Genomic DNA, 25,702 nt, shown 5'->3' with positions numbered 1-25,702 from the left:
CTCGAGTGGGCTGTGAAGAAAGTGGGAGAGCCTATGCCTTTCAGGCATCCAGAATCACGTGTTAGCCTTCTGTCTAAAGTCCTCCCCACAGTTACCTGGCAACAGCCAAGTATGCTCCTCCCCACAGTTACCTGGCAACAGCCAGGTAGGCCTGGCCCACTATAAAAGGGGCTGTTTGCCCCCTTCTCTCTATTCTTGCTTCCCGCTTGCTTCTCTCTTGTACTCTTGGCTCTTCCCTTCCCATTCCCTTGTCCCCCCGCCTCTCTCCATGTGCTCATGGCCGGCCTCTACTTCTCTACTCTCTCCTTCTCTCTGCTTTTCTCTACCTCTACTACCCTCTTAACCCCTCTCCCCATGCTCTGAATAAATTCTATTCTATACTATATCATCATGTGCCTGGTCGCTCAGGAGGAAGGGTTACCTTGGCATGGGCCTGCAGAGGTACCTCCTCTACCCCATACCTCACCACACCCCCATAGAACATATTCTTATTTTCTTTTTCTTTCTATAAATACATTGTACAGCAACAGGCAATTACGATGCCACTGGGGAGAGCCCTCCCAGCACGATTGAATTTTAATGGTGAGCATCCACACGAGCCACAGAAAGAGTTTGGATCTGCAGTGCTCCCAAGAGGTCCAGGAAGAACCTTAGCAGGACCCGGTGTGACAATCATGGCTCTGCCTGGCCTTGTCCTTCCCCCATTCCCTCTGCCTTGCTAAACTGTTAAATTACATTCCCAAAGCTAGCCACCAGTGTCTACTCCCTTGGCTACCCCCTCCTGCTGAGGCTGACCATCAAACTCCAGCTATCAAAGTATTGAAGTCCAGCAATCAAAAACTGCCTTTTGGCCTGCCCAATTAACCTGCCCAATTAAAATTAACCAACTCATTTTAACACCGGTTCCCTTTTTCTTCTTATAAACTGCTATTTGTCTAGGGGGAACATCTGTCTCCACTTTATCCAGAGGCAGTCCTTTGTCCCTTCAGAGCAAAAATTCCCTATCTCCCCTCCCTGTTCCCTTCTCCTCCCCCACACCTCCCCATCCCCTATCTTGTATCTTATTCCCTTCCCTTTGTTCCTCTGGGGCAAATATATCTCCCTTGTGCTGAGAACTTGCTCTTGGGATTTTTTTTTTAAGTTTTATTATATCTAAGTACACTGTAGCTGTCTTCAGATGCACCAGAAGAGGACATCAGATCTCATTACGAATGATTGTGAGCCACCATGTGGTTGCTGGGATTTGAACTCAGGACCTTCGGAAGAGCAGTCAGTGCTTTTAACCACTGAGCCATCTCTCCAGCCCTCTTGGGATGTTTTGTGGATGCCAGTTCTTTTGGCCTATGTGGGAAAAGTCTTGTTCATCAGTGTAGTACTACTGAAAAGTGACTGAATCTTTAAAGGATGGAGCTAAGGTCTTTAGGTCAGTGTGGGTATGTCCATGAAAGGGTCTGCAGAATTCTGACCTCTTCGTCTTTCCTTTCTTGTGTCCTGGTTGTGAGGTGAGTGGTTTTGTCTTATTCAGCTGCCAATATATACTGCCTTGCTGTAGGCTCAAAAGCAATGGTCTAAGCCATCCGGGGCTGAAACCTCAGCCACAGTGAGGCAGGACAAACCTTTTTTTGTGTTCATAAGATGATTTCCTTAGGTGTTACAGTAGTGGGAAGCTGCTGCATCCTGTCATCTTCCATTAAACCCACATTCCTTCATCATGTGGTATGGGGTTGGGCAGGGGGCTCAGAAAGGGAGAGCACCCAGCAACAGGAGGAACCATGGAGCAGGATCCAAGGTGACTCCAAGTCCAGCAAGACGTACAACGTCCTGGAAAGTTAAAGATCTAGGTGCCAGAAACAGCTGATATAGTAAGTGCCAGATGCCACTCAAATGCTGGACCAGTCCTGACAAGCTCAAGATGGTGCAACTGCTGCAGCTGCTGACCAGGGAACCCAGCTTGAGAACTACTGCCTTCCAGGAGCAGAAGGGAACCAAATGCTCCACCCTGGGCTGGACCATCGTCTGTCTCCAGGGCAGGAGTTCCCCAGTAGGGAGGACTGAATAAAAAGTTACCTCACTGAACCTACCCAGTGTCTTCTGAAATGTCCAACCTCTGGGACTTCCCATTCTAGAGTCCTCTGTTTCCCCCAGGTTGAAGAGTTCTGTATTCTCTTTTAGTGGGCACCCTGTTGCTTCTATAGTCAACCACCATGACCATGACTGCAGCCATGTCCCCTCTCTCTGAACATAGTAACTCTTTTCTCTGGTACTTCCATAGCTGTGTGTCCCAATCCCCTCCCTGCACCAAGCACCTTCCACTGACCAACCTTAGGTTGGTCAATGGCTCCTTGAGAATCCATGTCCAGATGACCAGGGAGAGTACATACTGACTCTTGAATCTCTTTGTGCCGTTTAAGATGGTGTTATTTTGAGCAACCCCATCACCTTGTGGGGGTCCCTATGAAGTCCATGCAGCATCAAACCCCTCCGATCTTTGTCTCAGGCTCTCAACCAAATCAGGTCTGCCCCCCCCCCACCAGCCCCCTCAAGAGCTTCCGTAATTAATTTCTGCAATCTAAATGCGACTTTCCATCTGCCCCTGTTAAATTCCGTTCTGTTAGTTTAAACCCAGCATTCCAGTCTGTTGAGATCATTTTTGAATCTTTATTCTGTCTTTTATAGAAGCTGCCCATTATGGCCCTGTCATCAACAAATTTGATAAGCTCGATTACTCCAGTCTTATCCAAATCATGGATAAAAATGGCTAGCTTGGTTTTCCTGGGAGCTCACTTGCCACAAAGTGGCTCCCCTTTTGGAACCTCCAGTCATAAGCTGGTTCTTCCCCAAATCAGACTTCCTACAACCTAAGAAAGGTCTCTCAACGTGTCATTTCTTTCTCCAGACGCTGAAAACAGCCGACGCGTTCTCTTGCATCTGAATACTCTGTCACCTTCCCACCTAGTTCTTGGTCATAGTCAGAATGCAATCAGAAGGGACAGGCTTGGTTATCAATGGATTCTCAACCTTCTCAGCAATGATGAGCTGTAGGCCTAAGATTGCAAGCATATACGCAATCTTATAGTTGAAGCAATATGTGACTTCCAACAAAATCAGGCTACCGACCCTCTGAAATACCAGAGCACACCTTCCTGATAGCTTCATAATCTACCCAGCGAAAGCGGCAGCCCACCTCTCCCAACTCGCTGGGGAAGCTGTAACAGAGATGTGTCATATTTGGACCTGGTCAGCTGCAAGGCGTACTGGGATCTTGGCAGCTTTGGTGAGGATGAAAGGAGTGTTTGCTATCTCAGCCTGTTTGGGGAGGGTGGGAAGGACATATCAAGGAAGTAAAAAGGAAGGAGGTAGGGATATACACCAGCAAGCCCAGCACTTGGGAGGCGAGAGGATCTGAAGTTCAAGGCCAGCCTGAGATAGTGAGACTGTCTCAAGAACACAGAATTGAATAAAGGAAAGAATAATGTCTAACACATTTCTCCTGATAGTCATGTGTGAGCAGCTTCTCCCCTTCTGGTAGAGAGTGGCACCATATATACCCATAGGATGCTGGTGGAACACTGGCTGTTGACATCACAAGCCAAAAGTTACTTTTAAAACTGAAGAAATGTATATGCAGCTGTTAAGCCTGAAGATGCTGGTTTTAAATCCCAGCGTGTTGGCTGTGTAACCTTGAGCAAATTGTTTTACCTTCCAAGGTTTCAAGTTCCTTGTGTGGAAAGTGGAGATAAAAATAAATTTCTGTACATAAGGTTATAAGCATGGAAAAGGACAATGCATTTAAAATGGTTAGCACACTACTTGGTACACAGGAACCACGATAAATAACAGTGGTTATTACAGAATAAGCCCTTCAGGGCCTGGAGTGCAAAGAGTTCAAGGGTTAAAGGTAGAAGAACAAAAGGCTGAGAACGTGAAAGGTCAGAGGTAGAAGACACGGAGTGTTCTCTAAAGGCCAAGGCAGCATTATATGATATTGATCTGGGGGTGAGCCTATGACAGTCTATTGGTCAAAGGATTTTGATCCCATGTCAGGGAAGGCAAAGCAGTCATCCACAGCGTCAACATTCACTGAAAAACAGTTTGCTTTTTCAGCTCTGAATTCAAGAGCCTATTATTGCTATAGGAAATCAGTCAGAAATGGTCTTAATGGACCATGTTAAAAAGAAGCATAAAGATTCCACTCCAGGAAATCTTTTCGGAGGAAATACTCATCAATAGCACAAAGATTTATGTGTGAGGATGCTCGCTGCAGCGTTATTTATAATGGTGAAAAATGGCTTACAGTCTACATGTCCAACCGCAGAGCGTTTGCTAAATAAATTATAGTGCATCCGAATGATGGAATACAGGCATCCATTAAGAAGTCCATTTTATAAAAACACTTAAGACATGGGAAAATTATCACAATATGTTAAGTGAAAAGAGCTGATGCAAAATAGTGCAGACGTCTGAGCACGACTGGCTACATACCTCTCTGCAAGGAAATATGCCAACCTGGTGAATAAATGCATCGTTTTTATAAACACTTTTTAAAGAACAAATGCCCCCAAAATTATATTAGGAAGAGCTCCCATAATCAGTTTGTAATAAAAGGTCATGAAATTCAGAATACAGGAACATCAGCAGCGGTTATGATCTGAAGGCCGGAGCTGGTACTGGTGGAAAGGGAGCAGACCATTTGGAAGAGAGCTGAGAGATGCTGTATGCCATTGGCATGAGGCCAGGGGGAATCTAGGAAAGATTTAGGTCAGTGGCTCCCAACCAGGGCTGCATATGACACACACACACACACACACACACACACACACACACACACACACACACAGGCTCTATCTTCAGGAATTCTAACTCAGTTGAAGTCTAGGATAGGACAGTTGTGTGTAATTATCATATTCAAATACATGGTCAAATGCATATAGTATTCAGGTTTCTGTTTTGTTTTGGGGGACATATAGCCTTGGTCTGTCTGTAATCGGTTATGTAAATGGGTGGCAGGCTACCCTTGAGCTCAGAGATCCACCTGCTTCTGCCTTCCTCATGTTGGGGTTAAAGGCATGTGCTACCATGCCCTTATATATTTTACTTTACCATGTGTATGTATGTATGTGAGTGTAGGCATTAATATGCTCTTGCATGTACGCAGAGGTCAGAGGACAATTTTCAGGAGCTGCTGCTCAGTGTCTACCACAGCATAGCATACTCCAAGCTAGCTGGCCCATGAACTTCCAGGTGGTTTTCCTTCCTCTACCTCCCATCTTGCAGTAAGAGTACAGGGATTAAAGATACACTTCACAGTCGCTAGATTTTAATATGGATTCTGGGGACTGAACTCAGGTTGTCAGTCTTGTAAGCAGTCTTACTCACTGAGCCATCTTCCTAGTCCTTGTCATATATATGTCTACACACACACACACACACACACGCACACACACACACACACACCAGTGAATTCAGCATTGGCCTGGACCAAGCCACTGCTTCCAGTATTCAGTAGTATGCAGCCTTCTCTCCACTGGACTCAGAACACCAACCTTCTCTGAAGCTACAACCCAAGGCACCTGCCTTTTGCAAGAAAATTACCCCCAACCTTGGGGGACATTAGCAGAGGTGTTGATCAGGTGTTGGCCTGTTGGAGGTTTTTGCTCAATGATGTTGCTGCAGTGTAGGTATGGGTTCCTGATGAGACCCAGTATACCAACTGACTCCTTAAACAAACTACAAGCTTTACAAAGTGTAGAAGGAAGAGAAGACGGCAGGACTCTGGGACATCCACGGGAACTTGGATGTAGAAGCAGGACCCAATGATATTTTCCTCTTCTGGCCTGCTTTTGGACAGAATCGTCCTCCGGCCAGTCAACAGAGCAATGTGTGGTCCCTGAAAGTAGTCTGTTGTAGGTGAATGAGGCCTCTTAGAGGTGTCCTTGTTTCCTTGAGGTGCCTTGGAGAAAGAGAAGAAGGGGCAGGCTGCTAGAAACAAAAGTTGGCATTAAATGATAAGATCTGCCAGCTTCTCACTCCAGGTATAGGGTTACTGAAGACAGCAAAAGAAGAGGAAGGGGCCTCTAGTTGGGTGCTCTGCATACAGGATCCATCCATCCCTGAATAATTAAGAGCCAACTGTGGCTCTTTTGTTATCCTTGCAGCTGGGATCCTGAAGGGACTTCCAGATAGTCACTACAACTGCAAGGAGGAGGCTTGTGCTGTGCAATATACTATGTTTGTGTTCAACACACACACACACACACACACACACACACACACACACACACACACACCAAGCCTAGCACCCATGCATACTCACTTCCATAGGACTTTTGGCTTAGGCTGAAGTTAAAAGGAGACTGTGCTTGCTTTCTGAGAATGCAGAGACTGGCAGTTATGTGAGTTACTAACGGGGTGGTGGTGGTGGTGGTGGTGGTGGTGGTGGTTAGAACTGGCCTAAAACTAAACCTTCTTCCCCCACTCCCTCCAAAAGAATCCACAACAAGAGTCAATTCATGACCCCTGGAAGGGCAAGAAGACCACTGAAGTCTCTATTTAAAAATTGGTGACTTGAGTGCCAAAGATGGCCTTGAGGGTCACCCTCCGTTTTGTAGGTAGGAATCTGATAGTTTTACAGACATGTCAGAGAGCTCCCTCATTGCTAACTCAACTTCCTCGATACTTGAAACCTATCTCTTCTAATTTGATCCTCTGGGGATGGATAGAACAGATGGTTACTAGCCACCCTCCAAGAACGAACCTTTCCCATCACAAAAAGACGTGAGCCAGCCATGAGGTTGCTGGTTCAAATGCAAAGATAGTCTGATAATATCAGTGGGGCTTCAAATTCAAACAAGTTCTATGTGTGAGTCTGATTAAGTTGTTCTTATTAAAGACAGATTGGTGAGGCAGCTTCATGACAAGACTCAGCACATGTAGCACTGAAGCCTTCCATGCACTCTGGGAAGACCAAATAGGGTCCTCATTACTCTCCAGTTTCAGGCCAGACAGAACTGGGAGAGTAGGACACAGGTCAACTGTTGCGACTCAAGCTCAAGGTCAAATACTGCCAAGCTGTTGCTGGCCCAGGGTCCCTCCTCCGTTCTCCAGGATACCAAGCAACAAAGTGAACAGAAAATTATCATCTCCCCCCCCCTCCCACACACATACACTTTCAAGTCACCAGCCCTAATAACTTCTTATCAATAAGTCCCTTGCTTCTGCTGAGATTAAAGTATGTGTTCTGCAAGGTCTGGCTTATATCTCTGAGCTCAGGAAGGCAAAACCACCAAAGCAGAAGGGAAGGGCATGGCAGGGCCACAGAACACACAGCTCCCTTCTCTCCATTTCCTTTAAGAGCTCTGCTTCCAGTTGGAGTTTCTCTAGCTGCCTCTTTCTAGCACGCAAGCTGGTTGAAGGAAGGTTTCCTCAGACAGAACCCTTGAAGGACATCTGTCAGATGTGGAAACAACACATACAAAGATCGTCAGCTCAGCAGATGTCACCAAACCAAAGCTGAGAGGAGGGAAGCTTGGAAAGGGTAGCCTTATGCCTCCAAAACCCTAGGTGTTGCCCATATAAGCTACAAAAGGAGAGCTCTGCTCCATCGATTCAAGGAAACCGTGTTAGCCAAGACACTTGCTTTGGGATCTCGTCGTACATATAGAACAAAGTTAGTTAAGCATTGTCAGAAAGGTAAGACCATCCTAGTGATGACTGAACTCAAATGCAAAGCTATGAATTTAAAGCAAACTACTACAGAAGTAACTACCGTGCACATATACACCCTGCATGTCCTAGAGAAATGGAGACACTGATGAGGTGACTGGTAAGACAAAGGATATTGTCAGGACCACTAGCATCCAAACTGAAGTATAAATGACCAACCAATACTCCCTTCAGATAGTTGTTGTCTCCAAATACCTGGGTTTGCCTTGAAGGAAGGTTTCCTCAGATAGAACCCTTGGAGGACATCTGCCCGATGTGGAAACGACACATACAAAGATCTTCAGCTCAGCAGATGTCACCAAACCAAAGCTGAGAGGAGGGAGGTTTGGAAAGGGTAGCCTTATGCCTCCAAAACTCTAGGTGTTACCCATATAAGCTACAAAAGGAGAGCCCATGTAGAAGGGAGTTCAGCCACATTTGACAATTGAAAAGTCTGAAGTCACTGGAGGGGACTTGTGGTATCAGCTAAGGAAGTAGAATCCTAGTCCTCTCAGTCCAAAGTCTAAACTCCCAAATCTTTTGGACAAGTTGACATTAGATGTCAGGTCACCTAGACAAATGTACAGGGAAGAAAACACAGACACAGTAAATCCTATCACAAACGTGGAGGCAATGTTGGTAATTGCGTTCCCCTGGAAATGCTGACTCATCCATCCCCAAGGGCGACCAAAGACAAGTCTTCTTTGCTACTGTGTCTACAGCCCCTAGCACAGTGCCTGGCACAGAGGAGGTGGTCAGTAATTAGGAAACACACAAATGCATTGCCTCTGTTGCTCTCTCTCCTCTACCGTGTGCTCAGACAATCACTAAGTCAACCTTTGAGGATCATGAGGCACTTCTGGCTACTGGGACATGATTGGCAGGTTTTAGAATTTAGTCCTGGGGTCCTTTGAGGCAGTATTATGAGATCAGGTGTGCACGTCTGATCAGGAACTCTGATCTTGCATCTTCTATCACCTCAGACCTCAGTGGAATCAATGGCTTGGCTGACTATAGTATCTATTTGAGCCCCTACAATATAGAAGGGCAACCGACACAAAGGATAGGAGCGTTATGGTCAATGATCAGAACAACTAGACCCAATACCATCTTCTTACCAAGTTCAAGTTCACACAATCCACACAGCAACCTTCAGCCCTGTTAAGTTCACTTTTTAAAAAAATATATGTATGTATGTATGTATGCATGTATGTATGTATGTATGTATGTATTTAATGTTCATTGGTGTTTTCCCTGCATGCATATTGGTTGGATCCCCTGGAACTAGGGTTATAGTTGGTTTTGAGTTATGATGTGAGTGCAGGGAATTAAACGTGGGTCTTCTGGAAGAACAGCCATCTCTCCATCTCCCTTAGGATGGCTTTCCTACAAATGACTAGCACCCCTCCCCTGCTTCTTCTGGGGACCCCCTTCCCTCTTTTGGAACCACACATAGGGCTTGAGGCTCTCTAGATATTCCTTAGGACTCCTGAAGAACTAATGTGAACTTCCAGTCTTCCCTCATCCGACTTCTGAAGGTTTGTTTCATATTGTGGGCAGGGGACAGAGAAAGTCATAGATTTTTTTCCCCCTATGTAAGTATAAAACTAGTTTACATCCAATAGGTTCCATTAGGGTAGGGGGCTTGAGTTCTAGCTTCAGCTCCATAACTGGAACCTTGTGTCAGCGGGTGCATGGAGCTCAGAACCCCTGACCTAAGCATAATCATCTCTCAGAAGACTGGTATTTGGCCCTGGGGTGAGCGGAAGCTGAGGTCCATAATGGATGTAGAGCAGGGTTGGGGAATACTCCAGTGGCTCCCCGAGGTACAGAGAAACATAATAGCATCATGCCTGCCCCTCCAGAGCAGATATACTCATGTCTTAGAATCTTAATTTTTTTTTTTTTGAGACAGGGTTTCTCTGTATAGCCCTGGCTGTCCTGGAACTCACTCTGTAGACCAGGCTGGCCTCGAACTCAGAAATCCACCTGCCTCTGCCTCCCAAGTGCTGGGATTAAAGGCGTGTGCCACTACTGCCCGATTTTTTTTTTTTTTTTTAGCCTGTAAATATAGTGAGTCAGATCATTAAAAGCCACAAGTTTGATTTGTTTGGACCATTTCATCTGGATAGTTTGGCTTTCAACATCCAGTTGTCCTTAGACCCATCCATTCTAATTGCCTCCGCGATCATCACATTGTTGCCTGCCTTTCTTTCTGCAGAGTCTAAGTTTGTGATCTCCTCAGCAACAACAGTCTTGGAGCCCTCTACCATCTCTAACCTGGAGAAGAGCTGACTGACGAGGCCAGTCATGGTAATCCATACCTGTAATCCCAACACCCAAGAGGCTGAGGCAGGGGGAGTGTCGAGTCTGAGGTCAGCCTAGGCTATTGTCTCAAAGGGTCAAGGAGAATATGCTGGCGAGACAGCCCAGTGGTTAGAGACACTTGTTGCTCTTGCAGAGGACCTGGATTCACTCTCATGGTGGCTCTCAACCATCCACGGTCCTAGTTCCAAGGGATCCAACAGGCACACACATGGTACACATACACTCATGAAGACAAAGCATTCATATAAATAAAGTAAAACAAATAAATCTAAAAACAAAACAAAACAAAACTCTAAGCCTACATAAACCAAAGAATCGATGGAAGAAAGGACTTTCGAGCCGGGATCCATCCTATCCCAATGTAAAGATGTAATCAATCAGACTGCCTCTCAATCTCCCTGCCTTTTCTAGTCTGACCCTTGTCATTAGGGAACTCTCCCTCTCAGGCCCTTACCCTTCAGGATCCTCTTTGTAAACAGGCAGCTGGTGAGGAAGGACCCCAGTCCTGTTCCATCAAACTCACCAAGCCAATGTTCTCTTAGGAAAGCCTAAGCCCACCGCTTGGGCACCAAGCCTCACTGAGCAGGAATTCTGCCCTGAACCTCAACATTATTTTTATCAGCACCTAATACTGTGTGTTGCACAGCATAGGTGATTTAGAGATGCTTGAGGTTCACGTTGGTGGAGAGGTAGAGATGGGAGGCCTGCCATTCCTTTCTAAACTGGTGGCGATAGCTGGTGATAGGCAGAAAGGACTGACGGAAGGGGACACACACACACACACACACACCTGGTACACATACCTTTCTTGATTTGCCAGAGCCCAGGTGACCTTTACTCCTGGAGGATCCTCTCTAAAGCTCAGAAAGTCGAAGGTTCTTGTTGCTCACAGATCTCTCTCTCTCTCTCTCTCTCTCTCTCTCTCTCTCTCTCTCTCTCTCACACACACACACACACACACACACACACACACACACACACACACACACACCACTGTACTCTGGTTTTAACCCTTCTTTCCCCTGCACTGGGAAGAAGCTAGATTTGAGACAGGGTGTTTTCTTTCCAAGCCTCTTACTCTCACCCTCCCACACACCCTCGTACTGGTGAGGTCCCACTCTAAAGCTCGAATTCTCCTCTGCCCCTTCCTCAAGGTCGTGGGCTCCAGAAAGACAAGAAGCCACTTGTAAATGCCAAGAAAAAAAAACAAGGGGGGGTAAGGAAGACTGGAAAGGGGTGGACTAAAAGATGGGGGTGGGTAGGTAGGGAGGTTGAACAGAGCACCGCAGAATGAGGTCCAAGTCGGTACAGAATGCGGGTAGGCAATGGGAGAGCAGAGACGGGTGGAAGGAGATTGAATTTACAAAAGGGTGGAGAAAAGAGATCGGAGTTAGGGCCAGTGAAGGCAGGATCGTGTAGGTTCTAGACACAGTCAAACTTCCAATACCCCAGTCCTATTTGGCTGACCAAGAGCGCATGGCCCACTAAAGGTGGGCTGACCAGATGCGCTCTGTAGGCTCTTCTCCAATTATCAAAAGCCAGAAGAGGATCGCAGGCCTGGGGGCAAGGTCCCGAGGCCACCGCTCCAGATCCAAACTCAGCGCCTACTCATGTCTGGCGCAACGGGGCGAGACGACTCAGAACCGGGCCCCGGTAAAGCAACCAGAAGGGATGAGATCGGCGCTTCAGGTGGTCGTCTGGTTCTTTAAAGTTTGAGGCCCGCAACGGAGCCCACATCGTTCTGCCGATCCTCTTCACCTTCGCTTTTTCTCCGCGGGTCCTGCTGCTACTTCTGTCTCCGCTCCCGCCGGCTCGGGTCCCCGGATCCCCTTTCCTGTTCGCATCCCTCCTTGTGCCCAAGCGCAACCCCCCCCCCCATCCCTCCCTCCGCGCTGGATCTCCCGCACGACGTGAGCGGAAAGTGAATGGGCAGCCCCAATCACAAAGACAAATTACCATGAGAAAAATAAATCAGGAAATCGCCCCTTTAGTCCCAGGTTCCCGCCGCCGCACCCGCTTCACTGGCTGAGGCAGGAGCAAGGGGCCCCGGGCTGCTCCATCCAGGGCCTTAGAGGACACTGTGGGCTCCGAAGGGCCCAGTTAAGGCTGGAGTAGCCTAGGGGGTGGAGGGGTCTAGGAAGAATCAGGCGAGGGCCGGGTTGGTGGCGGCGGCATGGGGGACGTCCCTGCGCGGGAGATTTCACACTCTGGGCCGGCCACGCGTTCCCACGCGCCTCGCCGCCCGCACTCTTCCTCTGCCAGGTTTCCCCGCCCGCCCTCTGCTGAACCTCTGTCTCGGCCCAGTCTCCGTTCCTTTGCCCCCTCGCTCCCCCAGCCTTTCCCTGGTCAGTCCCCCTACTCCAGGCCCGCGATCTGGGTCTCCGCCGCGGCTGCAGCCTAGACGCGCTGATCGCAGCCCAGTGGAGCCAGAAGCCAGAGCGAGCGGGTGTCAGGAACGCAGCAGCTCCGGTGGCGCCCCAGCCGAGGTAGCCCCAGACAGCCCCGGGACCCGCGCTCCAGCCCCCTGAAGCCTCCCCAACGTGCCTCCAACTTACCAGCGCCCCCGGACTCCCACCCCTCTACCTATCCTAGTTGCTGAAGTTTGCAACTCACAGCCCCAGCTGGCGAGGGAAAAAGCTCCGGAAGCTCCCGGACTCACCTCCCGGCAGCACGCGCAGGTGCCGGGCTCCCCGCGGCCCTGGGCTCAGGGCGGTGCGGACCACAGCGACGAACCCGAGGGCTGGTGGCCGGTCTGGGAATGGGGCGGCCGAACAGCAAGGCTCCGGACTACGGGTTCAGCGCTCCGCCGCAGTCTCCGACTCCTGTCGGGCCCGGCTGCGCTCCGGCTGCTCCAACAGCCGCTGGATGCGCGGCCGACCGGCGGGGCTCGGCGGAGCTGGGCTCCAGCACCAACCCCCGCGCTCCAACTAGCTCCAGACCCCGCGCGCCGGAGCGAGCCGGGAGGAGGAGAGTGAGGGAGCAGGCGGTGGGGTGGGGGGGAGGCGTGGGGGAGGAGTTGGAAGCCAGAGGAGAGAAGGAGGGGAGCGGGGGAGAAAAGGAGGAGGGGGATGGAGAGGACCTGCGACTGCTGGCGCTTCACCCGCCAGCCCGGAGGAGAGCGGGAGAGCGCGAGGGGGCGCCCTGCATCCCGATTTCGCCCCCTAGCAGAACTCCGGCCCCTAGCTTGCGAGCTATGGGGATGGGTGGACAGAAGCTGCCTCTGTCCTAGGTCTCTAGCCTTTGCCATCTTTTGCTAGGTTTTACCTTACCGTTCTCTGCCATCCCCATCTCAAACCGACCCCAACTTGGAGCCTGAGAAAGCTCTCCCCCCAACACACACCCTGGGGTCCCCAATACCCCAGCCCCTTTAGCTGTGTAGAAACATTTTTCTGCCTGTGGATTTGAAATATGAATGAGAAAAGGACCGCGTACTAAACCCGGGAGATTGTAATCAACTCCAGCAACAGCGAGATGCTAAGCTGCTGGGCTGGACCGAAAAGCCAGAGCTGACCGGTTGCTAGTTAACCTCACAAGCTACAAGATCTTGGGTGAATCTCTCTAAGTCTCAGTTTCCTCGGCTGTAAATTGACGTTAGTGATGTGCACCCTACCGAACCTCGTATGAAGAACCAGCAGGGGATCCAGGGAGTGAAATGGCTTCAGGAACACTGGGAGGGTATCCAAAGAATGTTCAATCCTAGAGGAACGGAGTAATGTCCGCAGCAGAGGGACCCTTAGCGCAGCCACACCAAGCTAGGTGGGATTGTTTCCAAGTTAAGTGATCTAGTGTCGACAGAGAAAGTCGAGGAGCGCAAGCTTCAAATCCTAGATGCTAGGGCTACAAGCACGGATGGAAAGGGAGCCCTCTGCTGAACAGAAGAGGTACTTTAATTATAAAATAAGGTGAGCTAAGGAAGTGAAAAAGTGGGAAAGACAAAGGACCTGAACAATCAAAACAAGAGAAGTGTGCTTCTAAGAGAAAACCAGAGAAAACCGCCAAATAATGCTTTAGGGGAATAAAAACGCTAAGAGTCTCTCTGGAATGCTTTGGAGAATTAGAACCGATTCCAGGTGAAGCACTTCGTGTTACAAAATGAAACCTCGGAAAAATGCAGAAGGATGGAGATAGTGATGGAGGCGGTAGGAGTCCCAGGATGCAGGCAGTAGGAATCCCGGGATGCTTCCCTCCAGTACCTCCAGGGTAGTGGAACAGAAAGGGTGTGCTCTAAGGAAGCCCTTTATGAGGTGCTGTGAAAAGGGAAACAGTACCAGACCTCAGAGAGATAGTCTTTCTAGGGCAACAGAAAAATGCTGAAGCTCGTAATGTGCTGCATAAAGAAGAACTCACAAAGATAAAACCTATTCTGGACCCAAAGAGAGATGCAAAGATGGGGATGGGGAGAAAGCGTCGTCTGAGCACAGACACATCTAAGCCGGGGGTCAGCTCTGAAGAAGCAGTATGCGCTACACAGACCAAGAGATCTGGAGAGTAGAAGCCAGTTTCTAGAATCTCTGGACCTCTTCCATGCTATACACACTGGCCCAACCCTCCCCCACACTCCCAATCCCTAGAGGATTGTTTTTACCATGGCAAAGATACAAAGATGTGGAATATAAAACATCTTTTTTAAAGATTTCTTTTCATTCTATATGTTGGCTTGTGTGTCTGTGTGAGTGTATGCCATGTGTGTTCTGGTGCCCGTGGAGACAAGAAGAAGACATTGGATCCCCTGGATCTGCAGTTGTGAGTCCCCTGGTGTGGATGCCGGGAATCATACTGAGGTCCTCTGCAAGAACAGCAAGAGAACTGCTGAGCCATCTCTCCAAGCCCTAGAAGCACCGTTTGATTAAACCAAAACCATAATGTTCCATAAGCTGCACGAAGTGAGGGGAGGCTGTTTGGCTGGCTGGGAAAATAGGCAAATGCCTTCTGGATGATTCTGCGGGCCACCACTGTCTCTTGGAAAGCCTCCGTCCTTCACACCGTCTTCCCACCGCCTTTCCCACACCCCTTCCTGGCTTCCCCTCTCCTTATGAATGAGCCGGGGAGGGAGGTTGGCGCAGGAAGAGAAAAGGCGACACCCTTGTCTGGGGGAAACAGAAAAGGTGATCATCATCTTTAGGAGGAGCCAAGAAGGAGACACTCAGAGACACAGGCTGAGGAGCAAGCCTGCTCGCAACCCTGAGCTAATTAATCCTAATTGCATCCTACTGTGTTGTATTGATTACCAGTGATTACTCAAGGACTCTCAATACCAGAGAGCTCCAGAGGCTGGACACTAAGAAAGGGGACAGTTTCTTCCTGAGCCTGGCTCACCACCTGCTCCAGGCATACCCTGGTGCTTGGCCAACTTAGCCGGGAGAGAATCTTAGAATTATTGTACTTGGGACAAAATCCGAAGCGCTGGTTCCAGCAGCAGCAGCAGCTCCTGCCACTTTCTTAGACCTTTGCAATAACCTCTGCAATAATTACTCCTAGGAAGAGCCATCCTCCACCTATCTGAACACTGTTAATTAAGCTGAATGTAAATACAGTAATTAATACCAAATTATCGCAAACAAACAAGCCAAAGAGCAGTGAACGTAGCGGGTGACCAGAGTTCTTAGCATTCACCCTTGATGTAGAAATTCCCGAATTATCTAGAGCTGAGGTTCCAAGAGATTAAGAAGTATACATTTTCAGGTTCAAGGGTGGCAAAGCTGAGAGGACAAGGCTGTTCCCTTTCTCCCTTCCGAGTGACTCCCTCTGAAAACCGGTATAGTATAGCTTTTCCCAAGAGAGGCAGTGTGTGTGTGTGTGTGTGTGTGTGTGTGTGTGTGTGTGTGTGTGTGCAAATGCCTGTGCCTAGCCTCAGCACAAGCACAAATCTTGTCTAACAGCAAAAGGCAAACAACAGCCAGTTGTATACTGATAGGAGAAAGAAAATTGAAAACAAAAAAAGAAGCCATCACTTATAATGTCCAAATTGTTTCGCGGTCCCAGAATTGCCTGCTCGTTGTGTTGTGGGATGACAAGGAAGCAAATGCCCATCTCAGAAGTCACTGTCACTTTGTGAACCAAAAGCACACTCAGGTCAGAGGAACTGAAGTGTCACTAAATGACAGCCTGGCTATTGTCCTCAACTACCATGAGGGATCTTCCTTCCTTCCTTCCTTCCCTCTAAATGTGTCACTCACTATGTGAGGTGGAGAGGTCACAGGAAGACCCTCACAGGCAGTCAGTGAAGGGGGTAAACCCCAGTAAGCTCAAGAGAAACCCCAGGACAAGCGCCCCACGGGCACTTGGAGGGCCGATGCCCAGCTCTACCAGACAAGCTCAGGACTTCTTTCCTGAAAAGGGCTATTCTAACCGGGAATGAAAGATGGGGCAGGAATTTGCCAGACAGAAGTGGGAGGAAGCAAAGTATTCCAGGCAGAGGAAATAGCATGTGTAAAAAGCACAAGGCGATATAATTAGATTTATGTTTGAAGAATTACTTGGCCCTGGTTAGGAGATTCCGAGAGAGCCCAAGCAGGAACCGTGAGCAGGTGTGCTGTGTGGTGGAAACAGCGTCACACTGGCAGTTCAAGCCTCAGGTCCAGGATGGCTAGGCTCCTGAGGAACTGCATGACCTGGAACAAGCTTTTCATATCCTCCTAGACCTCAGCAGTGTCTGGTGGATAAAATGAGAGAGTGTCAATAATGGGTTTCTCAGGCCCACAGAATCCCATGATGCTCTCCCTCCATTTACCCATACTTCTTTCAGTCTTGCTCTATTTTATGCTCCGGGTCAGAGTCATACTGTTTGTTCTTGCAGTGTGCACAACACTTGACAGTCTATGAAGGTATCTTCCGCCTGCTATTTCCTTAACCTCCGCATGGGTGTGGAGGGGACAGGCGCACTGGAGCCCTCAGCTGCTCTTTCTCATCAGCATCTGTAAATGCCATCTCTGTGCTGCTGACACTCAAGCTGTGTTGAGTCTGCAGCTCTAACCTCACTCTGGAAACCAGATACATATAACTAACTGCTGGGTCTCCTGCTACTGCAGTGGTTCTCAACCTGTGGACCTCGACCCCCTGGGAGCCCTAGATCAGATCTTTACGTTAGGATTCATAACAGATAACAGTAGCAAAATTACAGCTATAAAGTAGCGGCAAAGATGATGCTTCGGTTGGGGGTCATCACAACATGAGGAACTGTATTAAAGGGTCGTAGCAATAGAAAGGCTGAGAGCCATTGCATTACAGGAATGAATACCTTGTGAGCTCCCCACACTTACCCTGAGCGATACCTAGGATCAAATGAGTGCCTCCCTTAAACTCCACTGTTGTATATAAAAACTCCATTTCCCTAGGGTTGGGAATGTGGGTCAGTGGTAGAGCACTTGGCCATCATGTGCAGAGCCCTGGGTCGATCCCACCACAAGTACCCAATCAACCAGTACCCCCTGCCCCCAACCCCACCACTCTCATAATTCCCCTAAGCCACAGTCACTCCACACCCAACATGGAAACCATTGGTAAACCCTGCTGTGTCTTCCTTTTCAGACTCTCATCTTGGTCTTTCCCACCTCCTCTGCCAGTTCCCCAGTTCCAGCCATTCTCCTGTCCCTGGATGTTTACTCTACCTGTTTCCATCCTTCTGCCTTGGGCTACTTTCCAGACAAAAGTCCTTCTAAGTCAGATCCTGTAATTCATCTGCTGGAAACCCTCCTGTTGAGCCCGTATCCTTCTAGATAAATGGCCATATTCTTACCAGACCCAGGTATATGAGGCTCCTTCCCACATCATGTACATCACACCTTCCCTCCCCAGATTCTTTTCAGCCACACCCCTCTGTGCTGTCCCTCAAAGCCCCAAGGCTCTTTCACCAAGGAGAGATGTGTTTGATGTTTCCATCTGGAGAGCTCTCCATCTGCCAGATGTCTACATGGGTCAATTCCTCGCTTCAGTTTCTGCCATTGACTATCGCCACCTGACATTTCATCTGAATGTACGTGCCGTGAAAGTAGAACCCACCCGATCAATACTGCAGCCTCAACCCACAGGAAAGGACTTGGCAAAGGCAGCAGGCGACAATACTTTAGCGCATGCAAATATTAACTGTTCCCATTTTGCAAGTAGGAAAACTGAGGCCCAGTAATGCGACCGGTTCTTTCAGAGCTGAGGCTTGAATATCAACTCATCCCCATTAGTTGATTTATTCTTAGATAGTAGCAGTGTTGCTACCTTAAGTGGGTTGCAATAGAAGATACATTGCAGTATAAATAGTGTTGGTTTCAGCCTTGCCCTTGGGTGTCATTTCTCTCCTCAGGCTCCTCTCTCCCTTCTCTTCCACTGTTCTGACATAGAATATGGATTTGGGCTGTGTCTAAGCCAGAGGCAAGGGAAGGGTGTGAAGATCAGGAGACAAGCTAAGAGCATGGCTGACTTAGGGCCCTTGCTAGACTTCCTGGCACCCAGGATACAAGCAGAAGAAGCACTCAACTGCAGGCCAGGGGCCGGGGTCCCTCATAGGATATTTGGGCCCAGAGAATACTTTCAATGAGAGACTGGTATCTGTGATGATTTCCTGGGACCAGGTTGAAGAGGCCTGGACAGAGGTCTCAGACAGAATGAGAACAGGGTGGATGTTGCTGGGCAAGGTTCAATAGGACAGTTGTTGCTGGGCGGGGCTAGACAGGGCAGGTATTGCTGGACAGGGTTAGGACAGGATGGGTGCTACTGGAGAGCATCCAGAGAGGCACATCTCACCAAGAGCATCCAAGATTGTCATTAAGAAAGTTTGTGCACCTTGTACTTAGAGGTCATAAACAGAAAACAGCAGGGTTCAAGAAAGAGCCTTCTGCCAGGTTTGGTGGACTACACCCACCCCCTCCAATGTGGTTAAGAGGCCCAGAGAAGCTCCATTCTCAGAACCATTGTCTCTGCTGTTCCATGGTTCCAATTTCTCAGGCTGAGGAAGCAACAGGCAATGGTCCATGATAATGCTGGCAGGCTGAGGAAGCAAGAGGCAGACAATGGTCCATGGTAATGCTGTGACCTCGGCCCCAACCTGTGGAGAAGCTTTTCGTGGCAGTGTTATTGACTGGGTACACCCGAAGATGAGAGAAGATGTTGCTGGATCATGGGTGGCAGGAAAAACAGAAGCTTTGAATGCTATGGAGAGGAGATGGGCTTCTCCAACACCCCAGGCTGCAGGAATCCTCTGATAGTGTGGGACAGGTGACAGTGGCAGACTAGAGGAACTGGAACAGTTACAAGGCAGGTGTGACAGCCTCAGGAGCTGGCCAGCACCTTGCAGAGGTCCTAGACATCCAAAGGAAGATGGAGAAGAAGAGAAAAGAATATGAGACTCAGTATGGTACTTATAAGGGAAGAGTGTGGGAGCCAAGTGAGACATAAGAAAAAGACTGGCTGGGTTGGGAGAGTTTGCGCCTCTCCAGCAGTTTGCCTGTTGCCAGCTCTGCCCTCGGTCTGGGAAGTGGGAGGGGGAGGATGTAAGAGAGAATGGCATCTTGATAATGATGCATGTAGCTCTTATTTCTGATATAAGTAAGAAGCCTCAATTTTGGCAGGGGAAGAGGGAGGGAGGCTTTTTTTCCTTTTGATCAAATAAGAATTTTTGCCACCCTCGTATTGGCTCAGCTCTATGCTGGGGAGGACACAGCCAGCAGTTAAGGGATGATCATCTTACTGGGGATGGGAGTGCATCCAAGCAGGTGAATGCCTGAGTAGCTGTCCCAGACAAGAAACTGAGGATAAGGTCATTGGAAAGGGAGACCTCGGGGTTCCATAGGGAAGCTCCCTGGTGGGTGTGCAGTCACCTTCGACCTCCAAAAGGTGCAGGGAGAAAGAAGATATTGGTGGAGTTCCTTGAGAAAAGAGAAGAGTCAGTACCCATAATCAACTTAGACCTGTCCATTAGGCTTTCGATAAAGCTTTCTAGGAAAGGGCATTTAAACACTTAAATCAACATGAGAAAGAGGAATAGCTTAGTGACAGAAAGCAGGGCAATATCAAGTTTAGTGTTTTCCAGAAGGTATGCTACTAAAACCCCATTATTAAGAGTCCATGCAAGGATGAATGAGTGTGTGGCATTTGGGAAACTGAGGCAGGAAGATTGTGAGTTTATGCTCCATAGAAAGGCCAAGGCCAATCTGAGCTTGGAAACAAAAACAAATACACACAACATAATATAGACACACGGAGGAGTAACATCCATCCTTAACAACGAAGGCCATCCTCATTGATGCTACATCATGAGTGATCTTTTAAGGGATGAGAGTAAGTGCAAGAAACCAGACACATCAGGGCAAGTGCTGCATTGCTGCATCTATGTGGTACCCTACTCACAGATGAAGAAGGCAGAGGCTGAGGAGACGGCAAGCACTTACCACACGAAAGCGTGAGGCTCAGAATTCAGATCCCCAGAATCCACGTAAGTGCTTGGTGGGCTGTGGCTGCTCTCCTCTGTTAGAAAACAAAGATTAATCTTGCGTGGCACAAAGGAACTCATGATCAAAGGGAAGATAGATCAGCAGGGCATTGACTGCAAAAATGACAGACCTTCTAAGGGGAAGGTGATGTGAGTCCTTGCTGCGCTAAATCCCTTTGATAGGAAAGACAACATGAGGGTAATCGTAGCCTCTGAAGGTGGACACTGGGATCCTCAAGAATACCTGGCTGTTGAGAGTAGCCATCTCAGTCAGCTCTGGGTCTGACCAAGATCCTTCATTTATGAGCAGATAGAAAAGCTATCAAGGATAATTTCCAACACAGGACTTCACATGCACCCATATACTTACATCTATCCACATACAAGCAAATATAACATGCCTGTGTTGCGGGTGGGGGAGGGAAAAATGAGGAGTTATTGTTAAGCCGATGTAGAATTTCATTTGGAACGATGAAAGAGACTCAGACACGGAGGTGATGACAGCTATGTATTGTGTATATGTCCAAAGCCACATGAAACTGTGTACTAACATGAGCCAGGCATGGTGACACAGTGCTGTGAACCTAGCTCTTAGGAGGCTGTGGCAGTAGAGACACATGTTCAAGGCCAACTGTGGCACTGTGCTCTGAGCTGCTCACCCTTGCCACACACAGAGAGAGAGATTTTGTAGCAAACAAATTCTCTTATAACCAAACACTAAAACTGGGGTGATGACTCTAGAACTTAAGAAAAGTAGGAAATTAGTATAAATAGAATGATACAACTCATATACTAAAAGATTACTTTTTTAAAAAACAAGATTTCACTATGTTGTCCAGGTGAGCCTCCAATTCCAGGTCCTCCTACCCCCCCCCCCCCCCGTGTCCCACCTCAGCTAATCCTGTGGATCAGAGACTCAGAGATGGATGCAGCCCTTTATAAGTGTGCAGAGGAGAAAGGGCTCACGTTTTCCAAAGCTTCCTGGTGAGTCTCACCCAGAGCTAGGGTTGAGTGCTCACAGCATCAAGGCTGAAAGCATCAGCCTCCTCTGGTCTCCATCCAGGCACTGCGATTGGCTGGCTGCGTGCTGATCAAGCTGTTTAGTCTCTGCTTCCCAATTTCCTCTCCTTCAAACGTTGGCACTCATAAACCATGAAGTTGCAGAAAGGATTACAAGAAACAGCACAAGCTGAACCCAGGACATTTTAAAAGTGCACTGAATGTTAGTTCTGATTAGCATCAACCTAGTTTGTACAAATTGGCTGAAAGGGAAGAGGTAAGTTTAACGTGGCGTGTACAGTATGCTTAAGAATAAACAAATCCAAACCCTGTGACCAGCATCTCTATCAAGAATGGGTGTTTGAAATTATTTCCAGCTCCCACTACGTGAATTTGAAATACTACTTTGCTCCAACTGCTCAGAAAACATACCAGTTTTCAGCAAGGGGTGCGAACCACCCCCAATAACTGCACCCATGCATGTTCCTGACACTGGGGAAGGAAGAGAGAAAGAACAAGCTAGTGTGACTGAGAGAAGTCAAGCCATAAAGGTTAAGAAAACTCCGAGATGAGGTAAGGACAGGGTGGGACTCAGTTAGCTCATCAATAACCCCGAGAAGGTGAACACAGACTCACGACAGCCAAGTACTGGCTGGAGGGGAAGATGATCAAGGAGCAGCTAGAACAAATAAAAGAAATGGGTAATAAACTCCTGGAGCACATTACTTCAAGATGTAGGACCTGAGGGAGATATAAATGAACTCACACAGGGTCTGGAGAGATGAATGTCAGAGTTAGAAGTGGCTACCCAGGGAGGCTGGCATATGTCCACCTTGAAGGTCAGTGATGGGGAAGGCAGTGGGCATGGCTCCTCCGCAGTGGAGACTCCACCAACAGAGGATTCAGGGCTGAATGTTCTTAGTGTTCCTTGGGAGGGCTGGTAAAGGGGTGGGGAACGGAGAAGGCCTGCTGTCTTTGGGGTCAGAAGGAAACTAGTTTAGCTAAAGCCTGTAGTCCAGAAAGGAAATTCGTATGCATAACTAAAATTAGATTAAAACTTTAAGATATTCAGAGCCAATAATGGGGAACTGCGGATACTCCAAGAATCATAGTGGGTTGTAACCCCTTTAGCCCAACCCCTTTAAAAAAGGTACAGAAACGGCACTCAAGGTGATAAATGCCAAAGCCCTGTGTGTTAACAGCGGAGCAAGGGAATCCCAAGACCCCTTTACTACATGTGGGTGGACAAAGGCTGAGAAGTCTATAGAGAAAGCTCATTACTGAAGCAGTGAACTTAAGGCAACGTCTACCTCCTCTGAGACCAATATAAAACAGCTTCACCCTCTCTCAGCCCCATTAGCTTGCTGGTAAAGGGAGAGACTTTTTAAAAAAAAATCACAAAGCTGATTTCTTGGGCTTTACTTTCTTAGCTGGTAGAAATAGAAGCTTTCTTCAAATTCCTTCCATAATGCTTACAAGCCCCAGCAAACGATTCAGCCAAATCCTAGTGGCCATTATACCCCTGTGCATGGCATAGTGTTGCATACACTGTAAAAGCTAGACAAATATTTGAATTAGGGGGAAATTCTTCTTTTCTGCATGGATTTCCACCTTAAGTACAGAAATGCTATTCCTTCTCACAGGAGCCTGGAACCAATCCCCACGTCCCTGATGAACGTTCTGGCTTGGCTTCCATCTAGGGCTTCTGTCTAGGAGGTCTCAATGAGTTGGTGTCAATGCATTCTCAACACAGAGCATGAAATGTTATAGACAATACAACCTATTCTTCTTCTTTCCCCTAACTAGGATAACTAAGAGAGGTAGGCAGACATCAGAGCCTTCAAACAAGGAAGGCATCGAAATGAAAGCAATCTGGAGACCTTGGAGTATTCAACTGCTTGCATAGTGTGTAGTTCTAGTCATTGGAACTGGAAAAGACTATAGTGTCCTTTGTAGAGAGAATATCTTGTGTCAATAGTGTATGGATACATCACTGTCTATTAAAATGCCTATGGCCGATGGCGTAGGCAGGACATAGAAGGTGGAACATCTGGAAGGCAGAAAAGGATTCTGGGATAGAACCAGGAGATGGAAGATCCATCTGGGAAGTTGTGAAGAGATAGACACGTGATACCTGAACACAGGTAACCAGCCCACGTGGCAGAATGTAGGTTAAAATAATTGGGTGGGTTCTTTTAGTTGTGATTTAGTCAGAGAAGAGCCTGTATCAAAGTATTTGTAAATATATTTTGAGTCTGAGTCTTATTTCCCAGATGGGATTGGAAGGACAAAACAAGACCTAACTTTATAGTCCTTTGTTACAATGTTTCCTTAGGCTTCACTATTTCCAAAAAGGATTCAGGGCAAGTCAAATAGGTAATAAAACAAACAGATTTCTATCTATGTACGTAAATGAAATGAAATGAAATGAAAAAGTTACCAGCTACTTGGTGGGGTTGATGGGATTCAAGAAGGGAAGAACTGAAGGGTGAAGCTGGGCAGAGATTGAGATGGTCTGTGAGAAGAGTCATAGGCCCTGGTGGCAGTTGGCCATGGCCGAGGGGGTGAAGATGGGTGAATATGAGCATCACAAGTTGGCTCACTTATGATGGAGCCCAAAGTTGTAAATCTGTGAAGGTCCTGGGTGGGGAGAAAGTTTTCAGTGTTTCTTTGATCAGTCTAATAAGGCAGAAGACCTGGTGAGCAGATAACAAAAGAGGCATGCTGGAAGACTTAAATTTGGGCATGAGAAACAGCATGGCATTGGGGAAGACAAGGAGTACACATACAATCCATGTGCTAGCTCTTCGTTGCTATGACAAAATACCGGAGTGGGGTGAAGGGTTGAAAAGGAAAAAGGATTCCTTTGGATGTGCAGTTCCAGCTTGTGATCAGTTGGCTAGCTCCATTGCTATTGACCTGTGATGAGCATTGGCAGCAAAAGCCAGTGGGAGAGTAAGCTGCTATCTGGTGGTGGCCAGGAAGCCAAGAGGCAGAGAGCAAGCCTTTGCATGAGCAGATTTCTTTCTGCTGCTTTTCATGGTGCTGTCTGCATTAAGAGTGGTTTTTTTTTTACCTGTCAGTTGCTGTTCCCTAGACAAGCCATCTGTCTACAGGAAATGCTGTCACAGACACACCGGAAGTGTGCTTTATTTAATCCCCTAGGTATCTATCGCTCAGACTAATGAGGAAGCTGATCATCACACAGCAACACTTGAGATCTTTTAAAAAAGATTTATTATCTATTATGATTTATTATATTGTTTATGTATTTTTTAATGCCATCCTACACTTGTGGAGGTCACAAGACAGCTTGCTGGAATCGGTTCTCTCCTTCTGCCATGTAAGGCATGGGAATTGAACTCTGGTCTTCAGGCTTGGCGGCAGGCACCTTAACACACTGAGCCGTCTCATTAGCCCGGTGTCTCAGATCTTGACTACTGGGTTTCCTCTTTTCTTCCTTATTTTGTCCTAAAGGAGACAGGAAGTGTCTCTGAGTTCTCTCCACTTGGGAGAGGCATGGGAGTTGACCAGGAAAACTGAGGGAGAAAGCCAGAGCTTCAGTCAGAAGAGATGAGAGGATTAAGCCAAGAGAAATGTCACGATGAGAACTGTCCCCACAGGAGTCTGTGACTTGACCACAGTTCAGCACCAGGACAGTGCAGTCTCCCTTCAAGGGCATCCCACACATCTCCCTGACCAACCTCTAAAGCCCAAAGAACGTCAACCTTTTATCTTCCGGTCCCCATTCCCAGGGAAAATGAAGTCATCCTAAATTAGTAACTTTTAAATCAAAATTAGCTGAGAAAGACTGGGTTTTGTTGAATGTGCTTGAGAGTGTCTGGGATAACATTTCTTGCATTAAGCAGAATAAAGGCCTGAGGTCAGAAATTAACGTGAGTTATAAGAAAATGAAGTAACGTGTTTGTACACCCAAGTCTGTGGGTGTGAAATCTGTACCTGCTATTCTGGCTCTTAGTGTTGCTGTTACTATAGTAACACTTCAATTAACCAGAAAGGATTCATCTAAGAGCACCCAGCTTCAGGAGACTCCTAGAAGAGGCTGGGAGCCACTTCTTGTGCTGAGAGCTCCCCACACCTGGGACAGCGATGAAGACGGTGAAGAGGAAAGGGGCACACAGCACACTCTCACGGGTTGGCTAACTTCTGTGCCTTAAACCTTTATTTTCTCTTCTCTCTTCTACCTCTTCTTAGCTGTGTGACCTTGGACAAGCCATTTAACCTGACACCAAGAAC

At 47.8% G+C, this 25,702-nt stretch overlaps 1 protein-coding gene across 7 annotated transcripts in view; it reads right to left on the bottom strand.

Annotated features, from left to right (window-relative positions):
- Positions 1-13,137, bottom strand: part of Sema5b (sema domain, seven thrombospondin repeats (type 1 and type 1-like), transmembrane domain (TM) and short cytoplasmic domain, (semaphorin) 5B) — a 123,108-nt gene extending 109,971 nt beyond the window's left edge. For 6 of the 7 annotated variants that reach the window (XR_875743.2, XR_003951770.1, XM_011245844.1 and 3 more), the window contains exon 1: positions 12,689-13,137. The gene's annotated coding sequence lies outside the window, so the exon portion shown is untranslated. The remainder of the gene's footprint in view (positions 1-12,688) is intronic. The other variant, NM_013661.2, reaches the window with a different exon arrangement.
- Positions 13,138-25,702: the final 12,565 nt, after the last annotated feature.

Source organism: Mus musculus, chromosome 16 (assembly GCF_000001635.26).
Source record: "Mus musculus strain C57BL/6J chromosome 16, GRCm38.p6 C57BL/6J".
NCBI classification, from domain to species: Eukaryota; Metazoa; Chordata; class Mammalia; order Rodentia; family Muridae; genus Mus; species Mus musculus.
The sequence above is the reverse complement of the archived record's forward strand: the minus strand, read 5'-3'. Positions and strand labels throughout refer to the sequence as shown.